The 23,383-nt window shown below is 44.1% G+C and overlaps 1 long non-coding RNA gene across 1 annotated transcript in view; it reads left to right on the top strand.

Annotated features, from left to right (window-relative positions):
- LOC140704719 (uncharacterized) overlaps positions 1 to 23,383 on the top strand; it is a 32,195-nt gene that overhangs the window by 851 nt on the left and 7,961 nt on the right. The window lies entirely within an intron of this gene.

The following is a 23,383-nucleotide window of genomic DNA, read 5'->3' as shown; positions in this document are numbered from 1 at the left end:
ATGAGAATAAATGAAACAGAACGTCAACGACCGGCGACGAATGTCGTTCCTCATTTGTGTTGATCTACCAGGTTCCCTTTTCCCGCTGCAGTTCCATCTCTTTAACTCCTGAAGTCTTTTCTCCCCAGCTCAGACGGCAAATCACTTAGAGGCAGCAAGAGAAAACAGAGTGCTGACCCATTAGCTAAAATATTCTTTCTTTCTTTCTTTCTTTCTTTCTTTCTTTCTTTCTTTCTTTCTTTCTTTCTTTCTTTCTTTCTATAAAATAGTTCTATCCCGCATTTCTCCCCAAAAGAACACAAGGCGGCTCACATCATTAAACGTGTTTAAAAGCTAAAACAGTAAGTATACAAATATTAAAAAAGGAATTAAACAAGCATTATTTTAAAATGGTAACTAAGATCAATATTAAAAGACATTTAAAACAATAGAGCACAACAATCTATTTAAATCAATGTTAAATAAAATTAAGAATTAAAATTAATTAAAGTAGAAAATTTAATGTAATTAATTTATTATTAAATTAATCACCTCCACTTCCACATTGCCTTGTTTTTGTTATAGCTGACCCTTTTTCTCTATGTTCAGCCAACATCCAACCAACATCTTTACAGAGTAATGAATGATAAAGGAAAAGCTAAACAGCACCCTTGTTTATTCCCATCTCGGCAGAGATGCAAATATTACGAGCTTCCTCTGGGGAATTAAAGCCCTAAGCTGTTCATTACATGTCTTGCATCTACTAAGTTTTACTACTGTTGCCTTTTTAAAAAAATTTGAAAGTTACAGATGTGAGGGTCCAAGTTCAGGCTCCGGTTTTCCTTCAGATAAATTGACAGACCGGTTTAGAAATCGGTGTAACGTTTATTGGATTGTTTAACAAATAACCTATGTCAACAAAGGTATTCCAACCATTTCCTCTCTATCGATTGGTTAGATGGGGGCTTCCACTCTTCAACTTTAAAGGGGTCACACCCCTGAGTGTTCCAGAGTCCCAGCCAGTCCAGTGTAAAGTCCAAGTTCAATAATTGTCCTGTCTCCCCTTCCAGTAAGGGGACTCTGTCTTCATCCCAGTCTGTCCAGACCTGGCCTTGTGAGGGGGAATCTTCTGACCATAGTCTTCCGAGGGATCCCTCCACTGTAGATCCATCATCTGCCATTCTAATCTTCCTATCCTCTCTCTATCTCCACCTTTTCCTTCTATTCCCTTAACCTCCTTCTCCATTCCTTTGTCCCTCGTTCTCCCCAATAAGAGTGATTAGGGGTACTCTCACTTCTCCTCCTTGCATCTGCCTCCTGCTTTGAGACTTTTAGTTTTTTCTATCTTCCCCGTCCATGGATCTTCTAACCAGATCCACTCCAACCACAAGGCAGGTTCCCGTCACCGTTTTTATATCTACAAGCCCGGCCTCTACTTCTACCCGGGGCTGTCGTTCTACTCCCGCCAAAACATTCCCGCCTTCTTTAACAGATATTCCTTTCAACTTTTCTTCTACGATCCCCGGGTCTGTTCCAGGTGATCTTATCTTCCTGGGATGGGAAATAGGTGCTGTTTGCACTTCCTTGTTGGCAGAGGGCGGGAGGGACGGCACTCCTGTGAGAGGAATCTTGCTCTTACCATCAGTCTTACATGACCCCCCCATCTGAGAGAGCCATCCGTTCCACCTCGCTCTGTGCCCAGGGACCCTGCTGAGAGAAATAATCCACGTTAGCATGGTCCCTTCCCTTCCTATATTGCACTTTGAAGGAGAATGGTTGAAGGGCCAGGTACCAATGAGTTAACCTCCGGTTGGTATCCTTCATCTGCACCAACCACTGTAATGGTGCGTGGTCTGTGATCAAGGTAAGTGGAGCCCCCAACAGGTAATACCTAAGGGAATGTGTTGTCCACCGAATTGCTAGGGCCTCCTTTTTGATGACTGCATATTTTCTTTCTCTTGGGGTCAGTTTCCGACTCAGATATAAAACAGGATATTCCACACCTTCATGCACCTGGGCCAGTACAGCCCCCAGACCCAAATCTGAAGTGTCGGTGAAAAGGGTGAAGGGTAGATTGAAATCCGGTGCAAACCTTGTGGGGAGCTCACACAAGATGGATTTGACAGTTTGGAATGCTTTATCTTGTGATTCTCCCCATCGTACTCATCTCCCAGCCTTTCTCCTAGTAAGGTCTGTCAAGGGAGCTGCCAAGGTAGAGAACTGCAGCACAAATTGTCAATAGTACCCAACAAGCCCAAGAAATTGCTGCACCCCCTTTTTGGTACAGGGGCGATACCATTGGTTTATTTTTGTGATCTTCTCTTCTTGAGGTTAAATTTCACCCCCTCCCACGGTGAACCCCAAATATTCCACTTTAGGAAGAGCTATTTTTCATTTCTTGGTGTTGGCAGTTAACCCTGCTCCCCTCAATTCCCTTAACACTCTACATAAGTGAGTTACATGGTCTTCCCATGAGAAACTGTACAGTGGTCCCTCGCTGTGTGAAAGCATCGTTGAACGGGGCAGGAAAAGCCATTGGAACGCATTAAACATGGTTTAATGCGTTCCAATTGAGCCAAATACTCACCGTTCAGCGATGCTTCCCTATGGCCGGCAGCCATTTTCGCGCCCTCCCCTCGCTTAACGAGGGCACGAAAATGCTGCGCGCGGCCATTTTGGGGCTTCCGGAGGCCATTTTGTAGCCGCGGAACAGCTGATCGGCGGGTCGCAAAGCGAAGGTCGGTAAGCGAACCGCTCTGCTATTTTCGCCCATTGGGGCCGTCGCTCTGCGATCGCATTAGCGATCGAAAAAACGTCCCCGTAGAGCGAATTCATCGCTCTACAGGGCGCTCGTTGTGCGAGGCACCACTGTATATGATAACGTCATCAATATATGCTGCAGCACAATCCTGCACCAGGGCTAGCACCTGGTCCATAAGGCGCTGGAAGGTCACAGCTGCCCCATGCAAACCGAAAGGCATTTTTAAGAATTGGAAAAGGCCAATCGGGATGGAAAAGGCAGTTTTTTCCTTGTCTTGTTCCCTTAGAAGTATCTGCCAGTACCCCTTTGTTAGGTCCATTGACAAAATGTATCTGGTGCCCCCCAGCTGGTCTAATAAATCCCCCACTTTCAGCATTGTGTATGCATCGAACTTGGACAGGGTATTGACCTTATGGTAATCTATGCAAAATCTTACCCGCCCAGCTTTGGCACGGCCACTGGGTAGCTGCGCCAAGGCCCCTTAGCTGGTTCAATGACCCCCAATGGCAGCATCTCCTCTACCTCTTTCTCAATCGTGTGAGCTATCTGTCTGGGCCAAGTCTGTCTGTTTGATCTCACCACCACACCTGGGGGAGTTTCAATATTATGTTCCACCCAGTGTGTACTGAGAACACATTTGGGAATTCCCTTTCCAAGATTTGATCTAGCTGCCCTGGGCTTATCTGATCGTCCACCACCACCAATGGGATTTGGAGTTAACTCATTAGAAGGGGCCTCTGGTCCCAGCTCCATCTCTTTGCAGTCTCTGAATAAGGCCTTCCTATCCACCTACAACTTTAACAGATTTACATGGAGTACCTGCAGTTTTTTCTTCTTGTCAAACATGTTTACCTCATAATCCACTTCACTGACCCAGCGGGTTATCTCATATGGCCCTTGCCATTTGGCAAAGAGCTTGGCTGACTCAGTGGGGAGCAATACCAACACTTTTTGACCCAGCTGGAATTCTTTGGGCCTCACCCTTCAGTCATATCATTCTTTTTAACCCACCTGTGCCCTACCCATGGCTTTCTTAGCCAGATTCCATGCTGTGTTCAAACTTTCCCTCAGATCCATGATCTGTTGTAGCACAGGTTTGGAGAGGTCTGATCCTTCTTCCCATTTCTCCCTTAGCAGGTCCAAGATGCCCCTGGGGTTCTTCCCGTACAATAATTCAAAAGGGGGAAACCCAGTGGATGTCTGGGGAACCTCCCTCACCGCAAACATCAAAGGGGCCAGGAACGTATGCCATTGCTTTGGTTTCTCTTGGACTAGTTTCCTGAGCATCCCTTTCAAGGTATTGTTGAATCGTTTCACCAGGCCATTTGCCTGTGGGTGGTAAACTGACATCTTCATAGGCCTGACCCACAACAGTTCCCACATCTGCTTAAAGGTTAAACTCATAAAGTTCGACCTTTGGTCGGTCAGTTCCTCCCGGGGAAACCCCAGCCTGGAGAACACCCCAATTAATTCTCTGGCCAATACCTTAGCTGTAGTTGTGCCTAAAGTTATAGCCTTGGGGTACCTGGTTGCGTAATCGATGATCACCAGTACATATAAGTGGCCCCCCCCGATTTAACCAGCAGTCCTACAATGTCTAGGGCAATTCTGTGAAAGGAACGGTCCACCAGGGGCATAGGCATCAGCTCTCCCCTGGGCTGAGGTTTTGGCTAGTCACTTGGCACTCTGGGCATGAGCGGCAATAGTCTTCAACATCCTTGCTCATGCATGGCCAGAAGAACCTCTGCTGAATCTGTGACAAGTTCTTTTGTACCGCCAAGTGTCCTGCCATTGGCACATCATGGGCCAGCTTCAAAACCATTCACCTTAGTCTCTCTGGGATCAGGAGCTGAGTTTCTTCCTCTCGCTCAGCCCTCCTGACCCAATACAGTATCCCATTCCTTTGTTCAAAATTGATTTCCCCTTCCTGAACGGTCCCTTCTGGGCCTGCTTTGAGCCGCACCTCATCGAGGCTCTTATCATCCTGTTGCCAATTTCTTCATTGATCTTGGGAAACATTCAGCATCTCTTCTTCCATTTCCCCATTGAGGGCCTCGGCATCTGCTTGTGCTAATTGTTCAATGCCTGGCCAGTCTCTACCTAGTAACATCTCTTGGGGTGTGCCATGTGGCCAGCTGCTTCAATTATCCCAGCTCTGTAGTGATTGTTGGCTGGGGTATGCAGTTTCCCATCAGGTTAACTAACTCCAGTCTATCCAGTCTGGGTCTCTTTGTGTTCATGGTCGTCAGGCCACGTGCGTTTGCTCCTACCACCTCCGCTCTCTTCTCCCTGTTTCTGGGTCTTTTGCTCATCCATGACTCTTCTGCTCCCAGGTAGTTCTCCAACAGCTTTATATTATTATCTATTTAATTTATTATTTATTTAATTTATATGCCGCCCACTCTACCCAAAGGTCTCTGGGCAGCTAGGTCGGCGGCCTCTAGGTTGGCAGGCTTGTTCTTCATTACCCAGTTTCTGAGTACTGCTCCTAAAGTGGATATTAACTGCTCCATTTTCCTGGTTTCCAGGATCTGTTCTCCCATTTTCCCTTTGGGTTTCACCCATTTGGTAGCATTGACTCTCATCTTCTGTGCTAGGGTGCGTGGGTGCATCCCTGGGCGCAATCGCAGGTCTCGGAATTTTCTCCGGTATGCCTCTTAATTCAGGTTTAGCGTGTTTAGGATTGCTGTCTTCACCTTGGAGTAATCTGTCGCTTCCGTCGGGTCTGTGGTGTCTATTATTTCTTGTGGTAGACCCATCAGATATGGCATGAGTATCAGCTCCCAATGTTCTACTGGCCACTGGGCCATCGTGGCTACCCGCTCAAATGTATTCAGAAATGCTGCAGGGTCACCGTGTGGTCCCATTTTCTGTATTTTTATAGGTGGGTGTGCACCTATTAATGTTTTCTGTAGCGGTGCTCCTGTCATCAAGGGGGTGTTCAGTTGAGTTCTTGATAGTTGAGTTATTAACAGGTTTTGTTGATTGGCCAGCTGTTTTATCAATGCTTCTTGTCCCTCTGTGATTTTGTGGAGCCATGTGTTTGTTAAGCCTTCCGTCGTCGAAGGCCCCCTCTGTTGGGTGCCAATATGTGAGGGTGAGGGTTCAGGCTCTGGTTTTTCTTCAAATAAATTGACAGGCTTCTTTGATTTAGAAACCTGTGTAACGTTTATTGGATTGTTTAATAAATAATCTGTGTCAACAAAAGTATTCCAACCATTTCCTCCCTCTAACAACTGGTTAGATGGGGGCTTCCACTCTTCAACTTTAAAGGGGTCGCACCCCTGAGTGTTCCAGGGTCCCGGCCAGTCCAGTGTAAAGTCCGAGTTCAATGATTGTCCTGTCTCCCCTTCCAGTAAGGGGACTCTCTCTTCATCCCAGTCTGTCCAGACCTGGCCTTGTGAGGGGGAATCCTCTGGCCATAGTCTTCCAAGGGATCCCTCCGCTGTAGATCCATCATCTGCCATTCTAATCTTCCTATCCTCTCTCTATCTCCACCTTTTCCTTCTATTCCCTTAACCTCCTCCTTCACTCCTTTGTCTCTTGCTCTCTCTATAAGAGGGTTTAGGGGTACTCTCGCTTCTCCTCCTTGCATCCGCCTCCTCCTTTGGGACTCTTAGTTTTTCTACCTTCCCCATCCATGGATCTTCTAACCAGATCCACTCCAACCATGAGGCAGGTTCCAGTCACCCCTTTTTATATCTACAAGCCCGGCCTCTACTTCTACCCGCGGCTGTCATTCCACTCCCACCAAAACATTCCTGCTTTCTTTAATAATCATTCCTTCCAACTTTTCTTCTACGATCCCTGGGTCTGTTCCAGGTGGTCTTATCTTCCTGGGAAGGGAAATAGGTGGCGTTTGCACTTCCTTGTCGGCAGAGGGCGGGAGAGACAGCACTCCCGTGAGAGGAATCTGGCTCGCACAGTCAGTCTTACAACAGAACATCTATATTTACATGTACAATCTCTGTGTAGATATTTTCAGTACTTGAGTCATCTAACCACCTCTGTGTAACAGAGTTAGTTTGCTTTTTAAACATACATTTAGATACAAAACATGCAGTTAGAGAGACAAAGAAATGGGCAGGTTATACTTACCTGTTTATTAAGAACATAAAACAACAGGTAGTGTCATCAAACACAATATATTTAAAGGTGAGGGAGTGTTTGGTTTCCATACTTACATGAAACTTGTTACATGTCCTCAAGTCACCTCTGACTTATGGCAACCCTGTGAATAAGAGATCTTAATCATATCCTGTTTTCAGTAGCCTTGCTCAGCTACTGTAAACCCAAGGCTGTGGCTTCCTTCACGAAATTAGCCCATGTTGTAGTTGTTATTCCTTTTTTCCTGCTGCCTTCAACCTTTCCCAGCATTATTGTCTTTTTCCAGAGAATCCTGCCTTCTCATGATGTGCCCAAATTAGGACAGCTTCAGTTTCATCATTTTTGCCTCCAGAGGTAGTTCAGGCTTGATTTGCTCTAGGACTGCCCAAACAATAATAACACAGGTACTTTGGGGCTGCAACCTCCTCTTCTTATTCTTATTCATTGTTAGAGAAAGTCATGGTGACTGCAGTCTAAACCAGTGGTTTTTAACGTGGGCGATAATGCCCCCCAGGGGGCGATTTCATTTTTCAGGGGGCGGTAGAACAAAAAGGGGCGGTGTGGGGGTGCTGGAGCAGAAAGGGGGCGGTAGGGGGGCTCTGGAGCAAGCCAAACCTGTTAAGATGGCTGCAGCCTTTTTACAGTGTGCATGAATATATATTTTCCTCCAATCTTAATTCAGTTTCAGAGTTTTTGTCTTGAAAATTTTACTTCCTGCATTGTGGTTTGTTTTTATGCCCTTTTAATATTTCTTTTTGCGTCTTAAAATTCGCTTGCAACTAAATCATTAAACGTTACATTTTTGGGGCATTTCATTTTCTTGTAATTGAATTTTGTTTTCAGGGGTCATTGGATTTAAGTGTCATAAATAAATAAATAAATAAATAAATAAATAAATAAATAAATAAAGAAAGAAAGAAAGAAAGAAAGAAAGAAAGAAAGAAAGAAAGAAAGAAAGAAAGAAAGAAAGAAAGAAAGATATCATCACCGTGTGGAGGGGGGCAATGATAACTTCCTCAATGGCTCAAGGGGGCGTTTCTTTCAAAAAGGTTAAGAACCAACTCAGTGATGGTAATTTGGGACATTATTTGAGGAGGCCAGTGGCTTTAATAAATTTGTCTAGAACATGAAAGAAGAAAATGAACATTGTTCATGCCGTGCAAGCTACAGGACTATTACCCAGCATAATTAGTAGAACTTGATTCTGAATAAATACAAATGGAGTCCAGGTATATAGAAGGAAGGAATAACAGTATCAGAGGAGCCTTGTGGTGTGGCAATTAAACGGTAGTGCTGCAGCTAAGACACTGCTCATGAGACGAGTTTGATCCCTCTGATAGCTAGCTCACGGTTGACTCAGCCTTCCATCCTTTTAAATGGGGAGGGGGGCAATGTGTAGCCTTCATAATTAAATTGTAAACCTCCCAGAGATTGTTTTAAGCATTATGGGACGATATATAACACAACATGCTTTGATTCTTCTTTGCATAGGAACGATACTGTAATTCCTGGTCTATTTTGTTAGAAGCCATTTTTACATTCATGCATTCTAGTGCAACAGCACTGGAAAAACTGTATCCCTCCAGATGTGCCTGGATTTTAGTTCTCACCAGCCCTAGCCAGAGTGACAAGTAGCCAAGGACGATTCAAATGACATCTCCAGATAGTCATAGGTTGCCCATCCCTCAACTAGAACTCGTCTGGGATTTCTCACCCTCATATGACTGATAAGAGCGCAAGACCCCTACTAGACAAAATGATAGCAACTTTGGCTACCGTAATCTATGATGCAATGAAGTTGTTTTCAACTGTATACTTTTAAAAGAAGGACTGAGAAGGTAGAAATGTGTGCATTATTTCTTCAAAAATTGGGGGAGGGGACAACTTTATAATGTTATGGGCCTCCTGCGCACTTTGCCAAATGGGGTCCTGGAACAATTCTTGTTCAGATTGGTACCCTGACCACCCCATCACAAAATCGACAACAAAGGCAGAAGAATTACATTCTTGGATTTCTATTCTCTGCTCATTTTAGTGTGGCAAAAATGATTATCCACTTTGTCAGACAAACTTCAGGTATAACCGCATTCAGGAGCTGCTCAATTTACATTGGAGAAGAGCCATCAAGCAAACTGAACTTGAAAGTAATCTCACAAGACACGTAGGGCCTCAGAAACACCCAGGATGTTTACCCTGGGGCATCTTTCTGCTAAAGGAAAGGCATTTCAATGAGTGAGGGAGAAATATAAAATGATGTTCTATGTCCTCAACAGCCAAGCAGCATACCATACTAGTGAGCTGATATCTGTGGGAAAGCAAAATTTTACTATTACGCACCTAGTTTGCCAACTGCTGACAAGCTGGCTTGACAAATTGTAGAATTCATACTTCTGTTACATGTAGAGGAAGATGTTCCCACCATGGAGATAAGCATTAAATAAATCCAGTAATTCCTGTTCTTAGGTCTCCCAATGTGGTAAAACTACAGCTCCCATCATTTCCTACTCAGCCTGGTAAACGACTGACAAGGATCAGAGTTGCAGACAGACAATATCTGGAGTCCTAAGACTGAAAGCTGGGGTATGTGTAACAAATTCTGCTTCAGTGAACAGCTACGGAAGCTAGCACAGAAGGTGGCAACTCTGTTCTGTATGAATGAAAAAATAATATCTATGCCACAAAAGGCTTTCCTTAAAACCCAGTCTTGTTTAAAGTCTGAATTCAACAGGTCTTACTCCTGAGTGAAAGCACCCTCCTAGCTAGCCAAGATAGTTGAGGGCCAGCTAAGCTGGTGACTAGGTAGTCAAACCCCTTTCCAACTTTAAAATGTTGGAAATTACATGTAATGAAATCCATCACCACCTAATTTTGTTCCAACTAATACATATAGCTATGTCACTGGGCATAATCCAAATCCTCTATCTTTCTCTGCTCCCTCCATCTTGTTTCTCTTCTGCTAGCAGATCTTAGTCATTAGCACAGCTGTTCTGCTGGCAGATTCCAGAGGGATTTTTGCTAGTATAAGGGGATTTGTTGTTGTTGTCAGCTGAAGAAGTGTCTGCCTATTCCAAACAGCCTACAGACCTTTGCATTTTATGTGTGCAGCTAGAAGCCTGCTTCTATTCAGTCTTCTTTGCATGTACACCTCTCTCTTGAGTTGCATGGGTATGAGCAGCACAGTTTTGATTTTACTCAGATTTTTTTCAAGAAACAAATATTTTCATCCATCGGTAAATATTCAGTAAATGTGCTGCTATTGGTCTCCAGGAAGTAGCCTGAGAAAAATGGGTCTCGGACTTATTCTGTTTTCCTTCTCTTCTATGTTTAGGCGACAGGATACTAGCTTTGGAGTGCTGTTTTGATTCACTCTGTTGCCTTTGTTGTTGATGATGCAGCAGTGCCCAGTCTGACGGCGGTGGCCCAGCCAGCCCCTTCTCCTGGTAGCTGGGGAGAGTGCCGGGGCCTGCTGGAAAACCAACACGGGTCTGACGAAGTGTGTGTGTGCATGTTAATCAACTGTTTATGCTTTCTACTTATGTTTTGGGGGCATAAGACACAAATCTTGAGCTACACGGGGGTCCAGCATCCCTAACCCCAGCCTTGTTGAAGGGGAAAATGTAATTAATAAACCAATAGCCACCATCACCCATCTACAGAAATATGGACTGGTATTCTGTTGTCTAAACATGGAACAAAAGGGAAATTGCATAAGCATCCCCCCGCTGCCGCCGCCTCTTGGATGAGCAGGTACTTGACCCATTCTGCAATCAGTGTACGAATGAGCACATGATGATGAGCCTGCCAGAGCTGGGGAGAATGAATGCTTATTCTGTTTTCCTTCTTTTCCATGTTAGGCAACAGCTTTGGAGTGCTGTTTTGATTCAATCTGTTGCCTTGAGACCAGTCGTTCTTGTCTCCATAAAATTAAAGCCATGTGAACTATCAGAAGAAAATGCCCTCACGTCTACCAAAAAGTAATAAATGTATAATTTTAAAAATGAGAGTAATACTTTTTCAAATTGAGAAATACCAACATTGTACATAAATATATGTTTTTGAGGAGCATTTTCTTCTTTACTGTTACCTGGCATTACAACACTGATGAAACTTGATGAGAGTAGATACATAGCAGGGAAGACAAGGAAATACAAGTTAGTTTTCACTGCACAAAACAGTATCTGCTCACTGGATTTTCCTCATTCCTCATTGCTCCTTTCCCTTCCTGAATTAATAAATGGGATAATGAGCTGGACTAGGCCACCTCTGAAGTGGCTTCTGGTCAAGTAGTTTCACTCCTAAGATAAGTTGCATTATGGGTTGCTTAGGAAGGAAGGAAGGAAGGAAGGAAGGAAGGAAGGAAGGAAGGAAGGAAGGAAGGAAGGAAGGAAGGAAGGAAGGAAGGAAGGAAGGAAGGAAGGAAGGAAGGAAGGAAGGAAGGAAGGAAGGATAAAATTTTAAAAAGACCATCTGTTAATGTGAATGGGAACTCATGTGATTGATTCGAATGGTCTGGGTTCTAATGTCCATTCAACCATGGAAATTCACTGATCACCATAATTCAGATGCAGCATGACAGCACATGACAAAAAGTATGTATGTATGTATGTATGTATGTATGTATGTATGTATGTATGTATGTATGTATGTATGTATGTATGTATGTATGTGTGTGCGTGCGTGCGTGCGTGCGTGCGTGCGTGCGTGCGTGCGTGCGTGCGTGCGTTTGTTTAAAAAGATCCAAGATGGCTTACAACAGTTAAAAAACAGTGTTTATGCAAACCACAGTGAGTATACAATACTAAAAGGATTGAATGAATACAATACTAAAAAAATTAGCAACACCAGAACACATTAAAGGCAGAAAGGTGCAACAATCCATTTAAAAAACCCACTTGGCAGCCAGTCACTCAGAGAAAGCTTGCCTGAAGAAAAAAGGTCTTTGCCTGCTTGAGGGAGGACAGGAAAGATGGAGCCAGCCTAGCCTCTTGTGGGAGAGAGTTCCAGAGTCTGGGAGCAGCAACAGAAAAAGCTCTCTCCTGTGTCCCCACCGAATGCACCTTTGAGGGTGGAGATACTGAAAGGAAGGACTCTGTTGGTGATCGTAACACTCAGGCAGCTTCATAAAGGGAGATGCAACCCTTGAGATAACTTGGGCCCAAGCCATTTAGGGCTTTATAGGTTACAACCAGCACTTTGAATTCTGCCGGGAAATGGATCTGCAACCAGTGGAGCTGCTGTAACATGGGGGTTATGCGCCCAGCCCCAGTTAGCAATCTGGCTGCGGCATTTTGGACCCGTTAGTTTCCTGACACTTTCCATAGGCAGTCTCACATAGAGCGTGTTCCAGTAATCCAGCTGGGATATAACTAATCCATGTGTCACTGTGGCCAGGTCAGACTTCTCCAGGAATGGGTGCAGCTGACACGCTACAACTGTGCAAATGCATTCCTGGCCACTGTTGAAACCTGGGCATCCAGATGCAGAGACGAATCCAAGAGTGCTCCCAAGCTGTAGACCAGTGTTTCCAGGGGAAGTGTCACCCCACCCCGCTTAGGCTACACCCCTGTTCTTTGTTGTAAGCCACCCAGAGACCTTTGGGTAGAGTGGGCAGCATATAGGTTAAATCAATCAATCAATCAATCAATCAATCAATCAATAATCTGTTTTTCGACTGACCAGGAGCACTTCTGTCTTGTCTGGATTAAGTTTGAGTTAAGCAACCGCTTGGTGAAATTCAATAACCAAATATAAAATTTGGCTTAGTTTAAGGCCACTCTCTTCCCCTCTCTTTTTGTTTTTGTTTCCATTTAATATGTAAACATACTAAATTTTTAATATTTAATATGGGCCTTTGTGTTCAACAATAGCATAACAAAATAGATACCTTGCAGGGGAAATCATCTCCATACTACAGTAGGTGGTTGAGCCACCACCTAGTGGCAGCAAGTATTCAGTACATAACACATGAAAACCTTTAACAAAGACACCAGATGTGGCTCCAGATGGACACCTACTAGCGCTACCAATGCAAAGGCCCTGTGTGCTTATTTTGTCATTCCACCCACCCTTGATTATTGCCACATGAAAATGATGTGAGAAGTGATGGGGAAACGTCATGGATATATGGATTAAATATTTTATTATAACTAGAAAGAACTGTAATTTAACTTGCTTTATCATATTTGGCTCTTTATCACAATACCTAGGTGGTTTATCTATACTAAGAGCCCCCAGTTACTGTTGGTTAATGACCACAGTTAAGGTAATTATAGTATCAAACTTTGTACTTTTTAAATTTCCGTGTAGTCATCCCACTTACCCAAGCTTTTATATAATAATCAGGAAACTAAGGCAACAATCTTATGCATGTGAGGAAGTGGGCTGCAGTTCACAAAGGTATTCCAAATGAGATTTAGATATCAGTCATTGTATTGTTCTCTCTCTCTCTCTCTCTCTCTCTCTCACACACACACACACACACACACACACACACACACACACACACACACACACACAGAGAGAGAGAGAGAGAGAGAGAGAGAGAGAGAGAAATACATACATATACATAATCTAAGCACAGGCCAATTTAGTGTAGGATCCTTTTAACACAATGACCCTACTCTTGAATAATATTTTGATTTACTGCTACAGTCTACATTGTAGGAAAGTATATTGTAGTAAAGAATGAGAGTTACTTTTTGTATTCGCCTCCAGAATCCATCAGCCAGAATAGCCAGTGACACTGTCAGATGGAGTATTCTGGGCACACCGGTGTGTTGTAGAGGAGCACACTACATCTGTGAATTATTCTTGGACCTTTGAGACCTCTACAAAAATTCTTGCAAATGCCCTTGACTGGGCTACCAGATGAGAGCGTTCTAAAGCCCTACTGAATGCTTTCGAAAAGTGTCAGTTTGTCTTAGCTTTGGACTAGGGATGTGAAAGAATCCCACTGTTCCTGAGATTTCATGTGAACATATTTTTTTTCTCTGCTCTACAAGGCTGTGTTGCAAGCATTTGTCTTCAGAGAACTTGACTCTGGCATGAGACAAAGACACCAACAGAGTGTCTTTGTCTCATGCCAGGGTTTTTGCAATTTGCAATTTGCAAGGTTTTTGCAATTTGAGATGTCCATATAGTATGTGCCTTTGTCCTTTATGATGCAAGACATAAGCATACACACACAGAGCAATCAAAACAGGATTCATTTATTGATGAAAAAGGCACAAACAACTCATTCAATACTACAGCTTTTACTGGTGCACAGAAGACAACAAGTACCTCAATTTTCAATACTGTGACATTTGCAAAAAGTGTGGGGCAGACACTCGCAGAGAAGTGCACTTTTTCTCTACACAAACACCAAAAAAGTCCACCATCCCATGTTAAGAGGTCATGGTTTTTTACCAAGCAAAAGCGAATCAAACTCCTACTTTAAACATGCTCCTACTTTCCCTAATGCTTTGCTGATTTGGGAATCCACTGATTTCTCTCGCCCATTGACATCTATTTACCATCCACAGCTTGGGGGTTCATTGTGTCAGGTCAGGTCTGCTAGAGCAGTGGTCCCCAACCTTGGGCATCCAGATGTTCTTGGACTTCAACTCCCAGAAATCCTGGCCAGCAGAGGTGGTGGTGAAGGTTTCTGGGAGTTGTAGTCCAAGAACATCTGGAGGCCCAAGGTTGGGGACCACTGTGCTAGAGGATGTGAGATGGGATCTACTCTCAATTCTATGGGCCATCTACTCACAGCCATTTTGTACCTGAATCTTCTGCACTGAAATGTCCCCTTTGGAAACATACATCATACTTCAAGCTATTTTTTTCAGTTACAGCAAAAACAGTTAAGGCAATTAATTGAAACCATAGAAAGAAACATAGGACGTTGTCTTAAACAGAGTCAGACTATAGGTCCCTCTTATCCAGTATTGTCAACACTAATTGGGAAGGGCTCTCCATGCATTTAATCGGGATTCTGTCCTACTGCTACCCTTCTGCCCTTCCTACATGGTCTCTCACTCAAGAATTTACTAGGCACCTTGTGTAGCTTCAGAAATCAGGGAATCAAAGGGTAAATTGTGGGTGGTACTGGAAAAAATAACAGAGGCAAAAAATTAGCATCTTCTTCCCTCAGATAAGCTAGAAGGTATCTAGATGATTCAATAAAGTAAGCAAACAAAATCCAAATGAAAACGTATATCAAGACAACATGAGAGCTTCATTCTGGTTGTGTTGTGAAGAGCACTGAACAGCAGGGGGCAGCATAGTACTTCCATAAAGTGGGACCTTTCAAGATATTACAGAAGGTGGCAAAGGAATATTGACCTCTTAAAACTTACTATCAGTAGATAATGCATTAGCACTATGTGAGGCTCCCACTTAGAGATGGGGGTGTTTACATACGAATATCCGCTCACAGGTGAAAATAACGAGGGTCTGGCCCCATGGTGCCAAACTGTCCACACTCAATTTCGCCACTGCCACTGCCTCCACAGACGCTTCCTATCATGTTGTTCCCCTCAGTGGATTAGCCACTCTCCGACCTAGCAGAGAAACTTCTCATACTGCCTCCTGCCAGGACTGGGTTATTGATTGCGGACAATGGCACAATAGGAAGTCTCCACGGAGCCGGTGGCAGCACTGAAACCCTCGTTATTTCCACCTCTACGGGGATATTCTTATACAGATACAAATAACCCCATCTCTACTCCCACTCAACAGAATAAACAGGAGAGTCCCTCAAATGCACCAGGTCTTACTGCATTTTGAAGAAAGTGGAGCAATACTTGCTCACTGTTGAAATAGTAGACTCAGTGGCATTGAAGAAGTTACATAAGAGGAGCCCTACTGGATCAGGCCAAGGGCCCATCTAGTCCAGCTTCCTGTGTCTCACAGTAGCCCCACCAGATGTCTCTGGGAGCACACAAGACAACTAGATACCTGTCTCCTAATACCACTCCCCCGCATCTGGCATTTTCAAGTACCTTCCTTTTAAGCCTGAAGATTGTACATCCCCATCATGACTTGTAACCTGCAATGGATTTTTCCTGCAGAAATCTGTCCAATCCACGTTTAAAGGCATCTAGGTCAGATGCCATCACCACATCCTGTGGCAAGGAGTTCCACAGACTAACATCACACTGGGTCAATAAATATTTTCTTTTGTCTGTTCTCAGTCTCCCAACACTCAATTGGAGTGGATGTCCCCTGGTTCTGGTATTGTGTGAGAGGTAAAAGAGCTTCCCTCTACAGTGGTGCCTCCCTAGACGATGGCCTCGTGGGACAAAAAAAAACCACAAGACGATTGTTTTTTGCAATCACTATGGTGCCTCGCAAGACTTTTTTTCTATGACTATGCTTCACAATACATTTTTTTTTGAGACTGATGCTGCGCAAGACTTTTTTTTTGAGACTGATGCATAGGGAACATCGCAAGATTATTTTTTCACAAGACGACGATTTTCGCGGAATAAATTAAAATTGTCTTGCGAGGCACCATTGTATCCACTTTATCCATCCCCTGCACACAGTAATTTTATACATTTCAATCATGTCCCCTCCCCCTTAGGCACCTTTTCTCTAAACTAAAGAGCCCCAAACGCTGTAGCCTTTCCTCATAAGGGAGGTGCCCCAGTCCAGTCATCATTTTGGTCACTCTCTTCTGCACCTTTTCCAGTTCCATGATGTCTTTTTTGAGGTGTGGCAACAAACTTTTCCAGGGACATCAAACTTGAGATCTTTCCTGTCTTCTGTGTACACGGGTGTGATGTGCTTCTATATGTAAATCCTCTGGGAGAGAAAGCTCTCAAATTGAACTGAGAGCGCTGAGGGCAAAATCCACGGGGCTGTCGTAGAGAGACTTAAGCAAATGCACTGTGGAAAATTTTTCTCCCTGAACCCTGAGGATCCGTTTGGTGAAGGCGAAAAGGGCAGCATGTCAGTGACTTGAGTATAACAGTTTGCTTCAAGAAAGGGGTGGTGGGGGCACTCCACAAGGTTTAGACTACAACTCCCACAATCCCTGCCTTTGGCCCACCTTCCCACCCATTGCAACAGAAACGCGGAAAGAAACGGGTCGGTTTGGGGTGGCGCTCCCTCTCTCATTGAGCTGTTGAACAGTTCAGTTGTTTATTGTTCTGTTAGGTACTTGGAAAGTTTTTTTTAAGGTTATTCGTTATGGATGTTGTTGTAACCCTCCTCCCCCAAAGTAATTTGTATGAATAAATGTTGCAGAGAGTGTTAGTTACTCATTACTTTCTGACTGCTGTAAAACCTTTAGGACTGTGAAGTGATTGGCATAAAACTTGAAAATTCTTCTCAAAATCTTCTGAAAAGATAATGTGAAAATGTTGCATTAAACAAGTTTCGTGTGTAGAAAGTTGCTTTGGTCAACAGACTTTTGCATTATTCTAACAATGCTCCTTGAATTTTTTTTAAAAAAGCAAAGCATGCTGCTTATATACCACCCCATAGCGCTTCAAGCACTCTCTGGGTGGTTTACAAGTTAATTATGCAGGCTACACATTGCCCCCCCCCCAGCGAGGTGGGTACTCATTTTACTGACCTTGGAAGGATAGAAGGCTGAGTCAACCATGAGCGGATTCTTCACATTACGACAATCAAAACAGCTGATCGTCGGGTTTCAAAATGGCTCCCCGCTGTGCTTTAGGATGGATTTTTCACTTTACAGGCACCCTAAAATGGCCGCCCTATGGAGGATCTTCGCTGGACGCTGAGGTATTTAGCCCATTGGAACGCATTGAACTGGTTTTCAATGCATTTCAATGGGCTTTTTTATTTCGCTTGAGGATTTCACTCTACAGCGATTTCGCTGGAACGGATTATCCTTGTCAAGTGAGGCACCACTGTATACCACTCACCTAGAACCTGTCTACTCTGGGCGGTTTACATAAAGCGTAAAAAATAAACTAAAGGTAAAATCTGAATTAATCGCAATCCAAGATAGCAAAAGAGAGAGAGGAAAAAGAAAAGAAATAGGCTAGGTGATGGCTGTAGGGAAGGCTTTAAAATGCATTTTTATTGTTGTTATACATGCGAAAATAAACAGTAATATGTCTCTCTCACTGAAAACCAGTGATAGCAACAATATGAGTTGTACCAAAGTCTGCCTCTCTGTCCTCTCTTGAAACTGTGATTAAGAAAAAGGTGCCTTTTACTGAACGAGAATGGTAGACCATTTGAGCTATTTGGCGTCGTTTAGTCATGTCCGACTCTTCATGACCCCATGGACCAGAGCACGCCAGGCCCTCCTATCTTCCACTGCCTCCCGGAGTTGTGTCAAATTCATGTTGATAGGTTCGATGACACTGTCTAGCCATCTCATCCTCTGTCGTCCCCTTCTCCTCTTTCTGTCACACTTTCCCAACACTACAGGAAAAACCATAGCTTTGACTATTCGGACTTTTGTTGGCAAGGTGATGTCTCTGCTTTTTAAGATGCTGTCAAGGTTTGTCATCGCTTTCCTCCCAATAAGCAGGCATCTTTTAATTTCGTGGCTTCTGTCTCCATCTGCAGTGATCATGGAGCCCAAGAAAATAAAATCTGTCACTGCCTCCATATCTTCCCCTTCGATTTCCCAGGAGGTGATGGGACCAGTGGCCATGATCTTAGTTTTTTTTTTATGTTGAGTTTCAGACTGTTTTTTGCACTCTCCTCTTTCAACCTCATTACAAGGTTCTTTAATTCCTCCTCACTTTCTGCCATCAGAGTGGTATCATCTACATATCGGAGGTTGTTGATATTTCTTCCTCTAATCTTAATTCCGCATGATGTATTCTGCATATAAATTAAATAAGCTGGGGGACAATATACAGCTATTAGAGCTATATAATGTGTCCTGAAACACCTATCCAGGATTTTCCCCCTTCTCTCATAAGTAAAAGAAAGGAGCATCTTAGGGTGTCATCAGACAGCTACAACGGTGCATGCCTGATTGCACCAGAAAGGGTCATTCTAACAGAAGCTAACTCCTTTTATGCAACCCTTCCATTTGCTGAGGCATTTTTTCAGCCCAGTCCCCAAAAGTAGATGCTCTACAGGATTGGGGCCTGGCTGGAGCACAGTTCCATGTATACCATGTGGTTGCTGAGAAATAGATCTCACCAGACTGCTCCACAAACAGTTGAAATTGCCATCTATTTCCCTGTGTGATCACATCCTCACTTACTGTGTGCATAAATCTCGCAATGCTTAAAACCCACCTCCACAACTTTAATTGGTAATGGGCAGCTCAGTTCCCATTTTCCTGAGCCTTTGGTTGGCAGGGAATCTTTCCCTCCTCTTCAGCACCAACCTTTCTTAGCCCCCTTGTTTATTCAAACAGCTGAGCAATATCTCACTCTAAAATTATCACTTTTCAGAGTAAGCCTCATTGTATGAGTTTTGTGGCATGGTGGTTAAACTGAAGTACTGCAGTGAAGACTCTGCTTGCGACTTAGTTTGATCCCTGGCTCAGGTAACCAGCTCAATGTTGATTCAGCCTTCCATTCTTTCAAGAATGGAAGAATGGAAGGCTGGGTGCCCCCCCCCCCCGCTGGGGAGGGGGGGCAATGTGTAGCCTGCATATTAAAATTGTAAACCATCCAGAGAGAGCTTTAAGCCTAGTGGGGTGGTATATAAGCAGCACACTTTGCTTTGCTGTGTGTGTATTTCTGAGTTAACAAGCATCAGGATGGGCTGCAAAGCAGTGCTACCTTCCAACACAATTGCCTTTTCAAAGGTGTTGCCAGGGAATAACATTTAAATGAAACAAAAACATAGGAAACAAAGCACAGGAGCAATTTCTGTTCACCAAAGAGTCATGTGAATATTCAAGAAAAAACACCTCATTTGAGGGAAAGGGAAAGAAGTATCATTGGTTTTATTAAAAACTCCTGCTTTTAAAAGGAAAGGTGTTGGGGCCAGGGTGGGGGCAGGGATATTGAGTCTAGGCAGTGTTGATCTCCAAACTAACCAAGCTGAAGAGCCCCTGGGAAGTTCCCCTGCTGCGTGACGGTTGCTGATAGGAGAGGTTGTCAATTCAATTTGCTGCCAAGTGTTACCTGATTTGAAGTGTGACCCTTGGAAGTGCCGTCAGAGTACACAGAAATCGATCAGGGAATAGAATTATAACATTACAGCTCAGGCCCTGCAGCCTGCAGGAAGGTTCCGGGCATGTCGCCATGCCCAGTCTAGAGAAGCTGATTGCATTTCAGAAGGTTTATGGCTTCCATTCTCACCTTTCCCTTACATCGCCCCCAGTCTCTCTGTAAAAAGCTCCCATGAGAAATGTCCTCGTCCAACCGTTTTTGTTAGTATGTTTTGTTTCTTGGGGTTCGGTTTGGGTTTCGTTTCAAGTCTGCATTGGTTCTCCACTACAGACGATGTTAGGGTTGTATTTGTGCAAACCAGGAACAATAGCTTCCTAGCTTTGCCGGCACCTTTTCGCCACATTATTTTCCCCACAACGTCATCCCTGGGTCATGGCCACTGCATTGACAGGAGGTGAACATGGTGCCACGAATGTGGCCCAACCTCATGGTCTAGGCAGTTCTGTCAGTGTCTCTCCGCCAGGGTCTGTGGCCTGACTGCGAGTGGTTTTTCGGCACCAGCACAAACCCTGAAATCCTGGGTCTCGTGTAACTGGTCCACTAAGCCTCATATTTATTTTCCCCACAATGCAATGCCCAGTGCACAAGCACTACACTGTGAGAAAATACATTTACTGATGCTAGAGGGTATCAACTGCAATCCTAGCACTGCCACGCTGCCAACCTATGGCCACCCGGCAAGCTCACCAATGAAGAGAAAAAGTCCACTGTCAAAGATGGACAACCCAGGGCTGGGGAAGCCACTAGAACACTTTGTCCAGCATTCCATAAAATTTAGTGACCCTTCAAGTTGCCTGCTGTTCATTGCTGCCTCTTGCAGCTCTTTGTGATGGCTTCAGGCTGTTTCTTCCAGAAAGAGAGAAAGGAGTTCCAGAGAGATTCTGGTCAGGGGATGGTAGTTTTGAGAGAGATGGCAGCCCCTATGTAGACCTGCATTCCTTTCTGGCCCCAACAGGTGATAATTTAGCTTCCAACTCTTATCTCAGGAGGAGAAGTGCCAATGAACTCTGTAGCAGATTAGGGAATATTTACAAAGTGGAAACCACGTTGTTAAGTCCAGTCTACGTTAGAAATGATTTGATGCCCATTCAAATAAAGCGAACCAACAAACTAGCCCATGCTTAGGACCAGCCCTAACTGTTAGGCACAGTGAGATAGCTGCTTCGGGGTATTAGATTTCAAGCATCATGAAGGTGCAGCAAACTGCAAGGTAGTTAAACTCTTGTTATTGGACCTTTATTGTTAGAGATGTGCTGCTCAGATTTTCTGCCCTTTGGACTGAAATAATTTGGTGGGCTTTAAGTACTACAGATGCATAGTGATTCAAGGTCTGAGTGTAAATGGGTGCCTCGTTCCTGCTTCTGTAGCTACCTACTTACCCTATCCAGGGCAGGGTTTGGTACTCTACCTACAGCAGCAAAATGTTCTGGGCCAGCTTTACCCTTAGATTTATAAAATCAGGTCATTTGGTGTACTATGTTACATGGGGAGGAGGCAATAGGCCAAAGCTCAAAACATACAATGGAGACGAACCTGCATTAAAACCCACTATGTTTTAATAGCATTTATTGGTGAATGTGTATGTGCGAAGGTATTTATAGAAGGATCAGCCCATTGGTGCTATCGTTGCCCACAGAACATCTGAAGCCCAGAACATCTGAATATGTTCACGTTCTTCAGGGTGGCTCTTGGACCACAGATACAGATGCTCTAATAATAATATGAGATCCAGCACACAAGGCTGTTCCCTTCCCTCCCTAAATATCATCCTATGGCATAAGATTGCCACTGCTCCGATGGTTCCAACCTCTGCATTGGTTCCAAGGCTACTTCAAGTCCTTGGCCTTCCTTTCCTGTCTACTCGCTATGTTGCTGCTAATATGGGCCATGGAGAAATGGAGCCTTCAGGAAAAATATAGGGACAGTCACATTTATGGTATTTTTTCCTCTCTCTGTGTGTGTGTGTGTTTCAGAGAAAGGGTTAGAGCTTGCTGAAAGGCACTGTCGAAATCAGATAGGTCACTCTAGGAAATAAACAGAACTTTGCAGCTCGGACTCATCTCTGCTAGAGCTGATTATTTAAGATGATGTCCCTTGTCAGATTCAAAGTCTTGCACAGAGGCTGAAGAGAAGGCGAGAGAGAGAGAGAGAGAGAGAGTTCTCAGCCACCAAGAGCAGGATGATCTGGAGTTGACAATGTTCAAACCCACTGGGCCCTGCCATGCTGCATTATTTAAGCCCAGTAACCAAATTTAGTAACCAGCCCCTGAGGCATTCAGAGGTGGGGGCGAATTCAGGCTTCCAAAGATTTATTTCCAGCAGTGGTAGATCCAGCCACTGCTATGGGCTTTTTTGCTTTAAAGGAGCTGTGATACTACTTCCCCCCCCCTTCTCCTTTGTGAGACAAGGGCAGAGTTTTCTCTCATCATTGCATTCATAACCTGTGGTGTTAATTAGAATCAGTACAAACTGCAGGGTGGCCAAGAGACTCCTACTTACCAAATGGTCTTCCCCTTATTCAGCTTTGCCCCATGACGACTGATTGGGCACTTCTAATGAAGTGAAACGATCCAAGCAGTGGCTTCTAGTATCTGGGTATAAAGTAGGATGGCCATGGCTCCTTGCTTAGAGATGGTAGTCCTCTAATTGAAGGGCGGCAAAAGTACAACCATCTTTTTGAAGGTATGCTCTGTTTGAAGGGCTGTCCAATCCAAGGCTAATGTAAAGAGGAAGAACCACAAGATGGGAGATCAGAGTGGGATTCAGAAGTTCCCAAGGTTCAGCTGGGCCCCCAACAGCAGACTCCTCAGACACACAGGTTGCCTTATCACAGCTTAGTGATCAGGTGCTGGTAAGGAAGGTACTGCAGTTTTGCTTAAATAAGAAGAGTCGTTTCTAATTTTGCTTTTTCTGTACCTAAATTGGTACACACCATTTCTTGTACTTCTTTGCCTTCTTTTTCTTCTTTCATGGTGAGGCGTAACCTTTCTTTCAGTGGTGCCTCAGCGGCTAGCTTAGAAGCTCTTGTAGATGATGTTTCCATATGGGCAGCTAGCTCCTCATGCAACAGAATACAGTAATAAGTTTGTCCATTGTAAGTTATGGCAGAATGAATCCTGCTGCTTTAGAACAGTGGTTCTTAACCTTTGTTACTCAGATGCTTTTGAACTGCAGCTCCCAGAAACCCCAGTCAGCACAGTTGGTGGTGAAGGCTTCTGGGAGTTGAAGTCCAAAACTCCTGAGTAACCCAAGGTTAAGAACCAGTGCTTTAGAAGACCAACACTCCTTTTTAGGTGAATCACTTTAGACTTGTTTTTAGGACAAGGCACTGGTGGACCAGAAGGCAGGAATAGGGAATGAGTTACTGTCTAGATGTTGAACTCCACCTCCCATCATCCCTTGTCATTGGTATCTAGAGCTGATGGGA

This window comes from Pogona vitticeps, chromosome 1, assembly GCF_051106095.1.
Source record: "Pogona vitticeps strain Pit_001003342236 chromosome 1, PviZW2.1, whole genome shotgun sequence".
In the NCBI taxonomy this organism is placed as follows: Eukaryota; Metazoa; Chordata; class Lepidosauria; order Squamata; family Agamidae; genus Pogona; species Pogona vitticeps.
The sequence above is the reverse complement of the archived record's forward strand: the minus strand, read 5'-3'. Positions and strand labels throughout refer to the sequence as shown.